Below are 7,892 nucleotides of genomic sequence, written 5' to 3' on the forward strand. Positions count from 1 at the left end.
CTTCTGAGGTTTCCACATTGCCTCTAGTAATTGTAGAGTTTCTTGTTGATATTTTATGTCCTTTCCCCCAGAGTTTAACAGGACTTTTTCCTTATATAATGCTCCATGAACTTGGAGGGTTAGAAAGGCATATTGAGAGTCAGTGTAGATGTTTACAGTCCTGCCTTCACTGAGTTCTAGCACCCAAGTTAAAGCAATGAGCTCAGGCTTCTGGGCTGAATTGCCCTGTGGCAATGGTTTGGCTTCAATGACAGCATCCAAAGTTACCACCGCATATCCTGCACATCTTTCTCCTTGTGGGTTGATGAAGCTGCTCCTGTCCACATATAAATCCTAGTCTACTGATGCCTATGGCTGGTCCTGAAGGTCAGGTCTGCTAGAATAAACTGAGTCCAACACCTCTACACAGTTATGCTCAACCGGGCTCTCTGATATTGGAAGCAGGGTGGTGGGATTTAGGGTGTTACAGACTTCAATGGTTATGCGGGGATTTTCACATAGCAAGCTTTGGTACTTGGTTAATCTTGCATTTGTTAGCCAATGATGTCCTTTAGTATTCACCAAAGTTACCACAGCATGGGGGGCCTTTATATTCAGGTTTTGCCCAAGGGTTAGTTTATCTGCTTCTTGTGCTAACAGGGCTGTTGCTGCCAGGGCCCTTAGACATGGTGGCCAGCCTTTGGAAACCCTATCTATTTGTTTTGAGAGATAGGCCACTGGCCTTGGCCAGTACCCCACAGTCTGAGTTAAAACTCCAACTGCCATTTTTTCTTTTTCTGACACATAGAATGTAAAGGGCTTTGTCAAATCTGGTAGTCCTAGGGCTGGGGCTGACATAAATTTTTCCTTTAACTTACAAAAGGCTTGCTGTTGTAGAGGCCCCCATTCACAGGGCTCCCAGTCAGCCCCCTTTGTAACCCCGTACAAAGGTTTGGCTAGCACTGCAAAGTTTGGAATCCATAATCTGCAAAACCTCACAGCTCCTAGGAATTCCCTTACTTGCCTTCTGGTTTTAGGTGCTGGTAGGCTGCAGATGACCTGCATTCTTTCTGACCCCAGGCTGTGCTCCCCTTTCTGAATAGTGAATCCCAGGTAGCATACCTGCTGTCTGCAGATCTGAGCTTTCTTCTTGTCCACCAGGTGCCGAAGCAGGGCATCCATCCCTTTTGCGCACCCAACTGCCATGGAGTGTTCCAGCAGAAGGTCGTCCACATACAGGAGCTAGATGCAGCCTAGGTCTTTAGCAGGAAACTTTTGCAGGTCTCCAGCCAGAGCCTCCCTGAAGATAGTAGGAGAGTTCTTGAACCCTTGGGGAAGTCGGGTCCAAGTGTACTGAGTAGTGATACCTGACTCCGGATCTTCCCACTGAAAGGCATACAGCTTCTGGCTCTCAGGAGCTATTCTGATGCTAAAGAAGGCATCTTTTAAGTCCAGACAGGTAAACCAGCTGTCCTCAGCCGGCAGCAGCCCTAACAATGTGTAAGGGTTAGGAACTATTGGGTGCCGAGTCACTGCAGCTTGGTTGACCAAGTGCAAGTCCTGTACTGGTCAGTAGTCCTTGGTCCCTGGCTTAGGGACAGGCAGGAGGGGTGTTCCATGGAGACTGGCAAGGAACTATAATTCCATAGGCTTTCAAGAGCCTGAGATGAACCTGGATTCCTTCGAGAGCTTCCCTGGGAACTGGATACTGCTTTTGTCTAATTGGTTGGGCCCCAGGCTTAACTTCTATGAGTACGGGGGCTTGGTTGACTGTCAGTCCCAGAGGATGCCCATACTCGAGGCCATCGCTTAGCTACAGCTGGTTTTATCTCTTGTCCTGGCTCAGTTAGAAAAAGTCTCTTCTTCCCAGGGGACCGTAAGGGCCATGATAACTCCTGTTCCCAGTAACTTTAGCTGTAAAGAGCCCTGTTTTGTAAAGGAGATGGTGGCTCTTAGCTTGCTAAGCAAGTCTCTTCCCAGCAGGGGCAAGGGACAGTCAGGCGTGTACAAGAACTGTTGAACTATTTCATATCCCGGCACCGAGCAGGTCTGTGGTAGACAGAAAGCCTGCTTAGTGGAAACTCCTGTTGCTCTGATTATATCAATGGTTTTCTTGGATAAGGGGGCAACCAGGGTGGTCACTACTGAATGTTCAGCACCAGTATTGACCAAAAACTTAATGTCCTTACCCCCAGTTGTAATCCTGACCATGGGCTCCTTGGGGGTGCTTGAGCCCGGTTCCTTTCAGTCCAGTAGCCCTTCAGCCAGATTGAACAAAGCTCCCTCATCTTTATCTGAGGTCTTTTGTTCCAAATCACCTTGCTTTTCCTTCAGTTGGGGACACTTATCTTTCCAATGTCCTATTTCCTTACAATAGGCGCATTGGTTATGTTGCAAGCATGGACAATTAGACTGGGTATTCTTCCCGGAACCCCCCTTTCCCTGTCCTTTCAGAGGAATTCCCCTAATGGCCGCGGCCGGTAAGTCAGCATTTCACCTAGCCTGGCATTGGCATTCCTTATGGCTTTCTCTGTGGCTTGTTGCATCTCTATTCACAAACACTTGACTGGCTATTTCCAGTAACTGTGAGGTATTCATACCCGCAAACCCAGCCTGTTTCTGCAATTTTCTCCTGATATCTTCCGCGCTTTGACTAACTAAGTCCATGTTAATCATGCACTGATTTTCAGGGCTATCTGGATCAAAAGGAGTGTACGTGTGGTAAGCCTCACACAGTCTTTCATAGAATTGCGCTGGACTCTCTTCTTTTCCTTGGATGACCTCAGAAACCTTATTTACATTTGTAGCCTTTTGAGCCCCTTTCTTTAGGCCTTCTATTAATGCCTCACGGTGCTGTCTTAGCCTCTCCATGTCTGGTCCCTCGTTCGAGTCCCATTGGGGGTCTGTTCCTGGCAGCTGAATTCTTATATATTCTTGGGGGTTTTGGTAATCGGCTGGGACGTGCTCCTCTAGCCACTTAGTTGCCACCCAGAGCACCCTTCGCCTTTCATCTGTATTAAAGAGGTACATGAGCAGCTGGTGGCAATCAGCCCAAGTAGGATTATGAGTCTGTATAATAATTTGGAGCAAGTCAATTAAAGCTTGAGGCTTTTCAGTGTAAGATGGAGTTTATTTTTCCAATTGAGGAGGTCAGCAGAGGCGAAAAGTTGATACACAAAGGCACGCCTTTCCATCTGTCCATCCTCATCTACCCCAGTACATTGCTGCTCTCTCAGGGGCACTTGTATTCCAGTCTTGGGCCATAAGCGAGCTGCCAAGGGAGGAGTTTCTCCCGCGGCTTCACTTCCTCTTTTGTCTACTCTGGGTGGTCTAGGAGTGTGGCTATCTGGTAGAGGTGTAGGTGCTGTGGGCTCAGGAGTGGGGAGCCTTTCCTCTTGATAAGGAGTGAGGTACTGCTGGTACCAATTCCTGCCACGATTCTTCTGGTGTTGGGTCTGACAGGACTTTTGGTGCCAACTTCCCTTGGTGGGTGGAGAGAGAACCTTCCTTAACTAACTGTCCCTTTGCTACTAGTACTGCTGCTGCCTGTCCTCTTAACCACTGTTGGGGCAGAGGAGCGGTCCAAAACTAGCCGTAACCAAGAATCTATATACAGGAACTGATCTGGGTGCCCTGGCTTACAGGTTACCCTGTGCCATACCTTTGAGACAAGGGACCTGTCCAGGCTTCCTTCTGATGGCCAACCCACCTTTAATGCTGGCCAGTCTATCTAGCACAAAGTTCTAAGTTTTCCTGGTGTCATAGTAACTCCATAGTCTCCCTTAAATCCCTTTTTGAAATTTTTCAACATAGTTCCTAGGGGGGTGGGCTTATTTTGTGCCTGACCCATGTTTCCTCGAGACAAAACACCACGCTCACACCGCACGCACACCACAAAACAAAGAACGGGTAAAAAGGGCACACACACACTTTTTCAGTTTACGCCAAACCAGAATCAGAACAAAAATCAGAGTGTCAAGAAATCGAAGCCAGGTCAAAACCAAAACCAAAGTATCAAGCAATCCAAGTCAAGTCAAAAAAAAAAAAAAACCAAAGTGCCAGTATGGGCATGCAGTGGGTGGTCAGGCCACACTTCCACTCAAATGGAGTAGGCAAGTTCCAAAGACTAGTCTTACCAAGTTTCAGATGTCCGGTCTCCAAGTGCCAGTTCCTTCCCAGAGTTCAGCCACTGCATTGATCCTCCATGGGGGCCTGCCATGCACTGCTCTGGGGAGGCATTCCACCAGGGCAATTGCCTACCAGGGAGTGCTCTCAGGATCTGTGTTGCTCAAGCTGGCTGGAGTCCCCTGCAGGGATGCTCCACAGGGCAGGCCTAAGCCGCCTAACGGCTGCCTCAACCATCCATTAATTGCTTCACTTCCCGGTCAGGAAATCAAGAAATGTAGCAGGACAAGCCATAGACAAAACCCCTCAGACACCAAGTTAAAGAAGGAAGGGCTTTATTCAGCTGGGAGCTTCAGCAAGACTCACGTCTCCAACAACTGAGCTCTCTGAGTGAGCAATTCCTGTCCCTTTTAAGGGCTCACAACTCTAAGGGGGTCCACATGAGAGGGTCGTGATCGATTGAGCAAGCAGGAGGTATGTGACTGGGGGCTGCATGCACCAGTAATTAGAACGGAACAGAACAGGACAGGGATCTTCAAAGTGCTTTTCTTATGCAAATAACCAATTAGGTCAGGGGTCAATCTTTAACTACCAGGCCCAGGGTGTGGCGCCAGGCTGTCTGCTTGTGGATTTCATTTCTGCCTTTTAGTTTTTACTTCTTTCTTTGGAGGCAGAAATTGGGCATAAGACAATATGAGGGGTGGTCTCCTCCCTTGATCTCATCTCCCTTCCTGTAGCCTGAGTTCCCAACTCTTTGCTCTGGTGCTCTGCCATGAATATACTCTTGCCAATGTCAAAGTTTCTGCTCTGCTTTCTGTGTTTTCTTGTATTTTCACACAAAAACAAAACAAAACAAAAAAAACCCTACCAATACCATTTGCCAGTCTAAGGTCTTAAGAGAGAATCTGATTGTCTTAATCACCATTGTGTCTTTTGGGGAGAGCATTTTGCTCTAGCCACTGCCTAGGTCACCAGTCAACCAATGAACTGGCTACCTTTAGATCACAGACTTTGACCAATTAGTGTGTGAATGGGTCATATGGTCCAGAGCATGGCTACCTTAGCACGAGGGTGAGAATAGCTTGGCTTACTTGTCTTAGCAGAAGCTGCAGCCTGGCAGTTTTCCCTAAAAATCTGGGCATGATTGATTTGTGCAGTGCTCTTGGAAAACAAGTCTAGAATTTAGTTGAATTTTGTCTGAGCTACCTAGGGAGGTCATTTGTATTAAGGAACCATCAATTTCCAGCATTGACCTTTTAGGTCATTGAGACCACTGTGATGGAGATGTGTTCCCTGGACCCTCACAAGTTCAAACCTGTATTTTGGTGGCCAGAAATGTTTACATATATGAATTTTTCTGAGGATGAGCATCTATAATGTCCTAATCAGCAAAATTGTGTTTTTTTCCTGGATTCTTGAGAATCGCCTCCCTAAATGGACTCACAATGGGACTTTCCAAAGCCCTTTTCTGAATGAGAGAGAAAATGTTCTAGAAGTTCACTTCTCAATTTCAAGAGGTGCTATCTCAACCCTTACACTACATTGTCAAAACAAGCTACAACAATGTAATCAGTTCCTTAATACTAGCAGTCAAACCAGTGCTTGGGAATCATGTAAATAAAACAATGGATTGGTTAACTTCTTCTGTTGGTGGTTTTAGTATTTTTTAGACATGGTCTGAGGTGCTCATGGTTTATTTTATGAGACGCAATTATTCCTATCCATGAAATTCTGTCTCAGCATGACTTCCAATGACTCCTTGAAATGGCTTTTACCTGTCTTGACTCTGTTTTTCCCTCCTAAGAAATTTCTGTTAGATTAAAGGGCACAACTGCATAAGTTAAAGATGATTTTTATTTAACCCCCAAGCTTTGCAGCTGGTAGAGATGTTAAATATATTCACTGCTTACCATGCCCATTTGCTTCCTAGTACAGCAGGACTTTGCTTTTCCTTGCAATTCTTCCTTGTTTAAATAATTGCAAAAAGAAGCCATTCGCAGATTTTACCACCATATTTAGAGCTTCTTTCTAAACCCTGAAGGGATTCTGAGATTGCACTTAATTAGAACCTACTTTGTGCCAGACACCGTGCTGAGTGCTTTGCATATAGTAACTGATTTAATTTTTACCATTCTATAAGATTCTATTGTTATAATCCCCATTTTATGGATGAGGAAACTGAGACATTGAGAAACTTTTTCCATTCCTCTGCTTTTTGAGGAAGGTCTGACTCTAACAAGTCATCTCAAACAAATACTTGATAATGAGCTATTTAGCTTTCTCTAGAAGTGATGCCACTGGGCAGAAAAATATGCTGGTGATGCTGGTCACGAATGACTCAGGTGTGTTGGCCATGTCCCCAGGGTGCCTGGTTTGTGGCATGCCCGTGTACACAGGGATACACACAGCACTTCGCCTCTCCCAGAGCAAGACCAACAAATTATACCCGCTCTCACATCTTCAGTTTCTCTCTTTTCCCAGCTTTTCCTCAGTCCTAAAAACATGCTGAAGTCTTCAATTGCTTTCTTTCTTCTTTTTCTCCCTGCTCCCTCACGCCCAAGTTACTGCCATGTATTGGTCAGGCTGGGCTAGGCTTTGTTGCAGAAACAATAAACCATCTTTGTTCCTTGGGCAATAAAGGTTATGTCTGGCTCATGCTAGATGTCCATCAGGGCCACCTGGGGCTCTGCTCATCGTAGTTGCTCAGAGACCCAGGCTGATGGAAACTTTGTCTTGACAAATGCTTTGGCAATTGATTACCATGGCAGGGAGAAGGGGGAATGGGAACAGTCAACCCCTTCTCTTTGAAACTCCTTTCTTGCTCCTCCCGCCATAGATGTTCCAATTCTTCTCATGATTCTGTGATCCCTCACTCCTGTTTTCTGACTTTTCTTCTTCCTCTGCCCTTTCCACGTATCTGTTTCCTAAGAACTATCTCTTGGCCCTCTTCTCTCCTAATAGATATCCTCTCTTGGCATTTCTTCCAAACTGTGGTTTCCAGTACCATTTGTGTGTGAATAATTTCCAGATCTTTATTTTCAGCTCTATTTCCCTGAGCCCCAATTCCATTGTCAACAGCCATCAGTCTTCAAATCTATCTAAAAAGGAATTTCCATCTCTACCAAATCTACATTTCCTCCTGGCTCTCCTATTTCTGTTAACTCCTCTCCTCTCCCAACACTGAAACTCAAACTATTTTAGAATGTGTCTCAAATCCATCCCCTTCTCTGTTACTGACCATGTTCATGGCCTCACCTCTCTCCTGGAAGACAATAGCTTCCTAATAGCCCTCTGACCATACTTTCAACTTTTCTAAATGGTTCAAGGCTGCACACTGTACAACTCTAGGAAGCACCATTCACAATGTATTCTAGGGGAATGGAGCCCCCTGGAATTGTGCAGTGGAATAGCTCTGCAGACCCCACCCAACTGACCTTACATAGCTCAAGTTGAATCTTGACACTCCACTGCTCAAAAACTTCCTTGGTTTCCCATTCCAACCTGAATGAAGGCCAGATGCCTTGGCTCTGTCCCCTACAGGTCATGATGGAAGTCACCCTCCCTCTTCTGAAATTCCACATCTCTCCTATAGCAAGTAGCACTTTCTATCCTGTATTTTAATGATTTAAGAATACTCTTACCTCCTCGATGTGTGAAAATTTATTTACTTGAGGAGTTAAATTAATAAAGATTCATTTGTTGCAAATGATAGGAAAACCCAAGACAAATGGCTTACGTTTAAAAAGATAATGCATTGGCTCACATCAATGAGCCTTGCAGAGAGTACA

This window comes from Pongo abelii, chromosome 10 (assembly GCF_028885655.2).
Source record: "Pongo abelii isolate AG06213 chromosome 10, NHGRI_mPonAbe1-v2.0_pri, whole genome shotgun sequence".
Lineage (NCBI taxonomy): Eukaryota > Metazoa > Chordata > Mammalia > Primates > Hominidae > Pongo > Pongo abelii.